The sequence below is a fragment of the Saccopteryx bilineata genome, chromosome 8 (genome assembly GCF_036850765.1).
Source record: "Saccopteryx bilineata isolate mSacBil1 chromosome 8, mSacBil1_pri_phased_curated, whole genome shotgun sequence".
NCBI classification, from domain to species: domain Eukaryota; kingdom Metazoa; phylum Chordata; class Mammalia; order Chiroptera; family Emballonuridae; genus Saccopteryx; species Saccopteryx bilineata.
In genome coordinates, this window is record NC_089497.1 from 76,247,104 (window position 1) to 76,248,995 (window position 1,892).

The following is a 1,892-nucleotide window of genomic DNA, read 5'->3' on the forward strand; positions in this document are numbered from 1 at the left end:
TGTGTCTTGGTGTTGGTTTCTTTGGATTTCTCCTTAATGGAGTTCTCTGTGCTTCCTGAACATGTGAAATATTTTCCTGCCTTAATTGGGGGAAGTTTTCTGCTATAATATGTTTGAACAAAGTCTCTATCCCTTGTTCTTTCTCTTCTTCTTCAGGAACCCCTATGATCCGGATGTTATTTCTCTTCATGTTGTCACAGAGCTCTCTTAGAGTTTCCTCAGACTTTTTGAGTCTCTTTTCTTTTTTCTGCTATGCTTCCGTGCCTTTATTTATTGTGTCCTCTAACTCACTGATTCGATTCTCTGCTTCATCCATCCTGCTTTTAATTCCTTCCATTGTATTCTTTATTTCAGATATTGTATTTGTCATTTCTGTCTGATTCTTTTTTATTATTTCAATGTCCTTTTTTATATTTGTTATCTCTTTATTTAGGTTTTCGTAATGGCCATCTATGGTGGTTCTAATATCTTTGAGCATCCTAACAATTGTTATTTTAAACTCTGCATCTGGTAATTTGGTTATATCTGATTCACTTAGGTCCTTTTCTGGGGATTTCTCTTGGTTTATTTGTGTTGTATTTCTCTGCCTCCGCATTTTCTCTTCACGAGAGTGGCTGTGATCACGTGCTCGGGTGCACAAGGGTTGGTGGCCTTGGCCTTTGCCCCGCCCCCGTGTGTGATGTTATGCTCGGTCCTGAGGGCACTGGCGAGCACCTTTGCTCAGCTGCGGGTCTCCGCCTGTTTCTGAGCTTTCGCCCTGCCTTTGCAGGATGATCCCACTCAAGGAACAGCTGCTAGCCTTGGCTCTACCAGCAGGAAAGGCTGCTTGCCCAAGCTCAGCTTCGTAGCGGAACTCTGCCTCTTCTGGGCTTTTGGCTCCACCCCCGCGGGAGGAGCCTGCTACCAAGTCAGACCGCAAGCCTGGGTTGCACGGGCGGGGCTGGGATGTGCTCCTCTGCCCTTGCTCTGGGGCTGGTTTCTACCCTTTCTGGGTTTCCCGCCCTTCTCCCGGAGGCTGGATTACAGGCTGCCGGCAGCTGAGCTTAGCCGCTTTTGCATGCCCCCTTCTCCCTAGCCGGGCAAGATTGAGCTCACACCTGAGCCCGCTGGTGGCCAGCCGGCTTCCGCCCCTGCCAGCAGAACCGCGCTTTTGTCTCCCGCTGCCGCCCGCTCTCCGGTGCGCCCTCAGCTGTGTGGGTGGGGGCGTTGCAGCTCGGACCCTAAGACTCACTACCGTAGACCCGAAAGCTCCCTCCTTCTGTGCGACTCTGCTCTGAATGCCGCGGGAGAGCTTGTTTGGCTGCTCTCCTGCTTCCCTTTGCTGGTATTGCTGTTTCTGGGGGAAATATTCACTTCAGCTTTGGGGAGTGACTCGTCCCAGGGGTTAGAGTGGCTATCTCCCAAAAATGTTTCTCCCTATGCCTCCTAGATTGCACTCTCTTCCTGTTACTGTGGTTCTCTCCCCTCTCCCTCCGTCTCCAGGAGCCCCGGGTGAGTGTTTGTGAGAGAGATGTTCTGCGTGGTCCCTTTAAGAAGGATCCTGGGTCTGAGAAATCAGACTCTCTCACAAACAGTATCCTGACTTGTTTCCAGCTAAATACTGTCCTTATGCTTCTTCTGGGCTCTGGGGCTGCAGGCTGGGGCTTTGTTCCTGGGGCTCAGGGCCCTTTCCCCTCTGCTAAACTCACTTCCCGCCACGCGAGTCTCTCCCTGCTGCCGTTCACTCCGAGAAGCTGGGCAGCCCTCTCCGCGTTTCCGCTTTTCCTACCAGTCTCTGGGTGGCTTCTTCAGCGTTCCTGGGTTGAAGAGTCCTTTTAGTTTAGTCCAAAGTTGGTTTTTCCAGTTGATAGTTCATAAAATTAGTTTGTAATCCACATTGGTTCTGGGAGGTA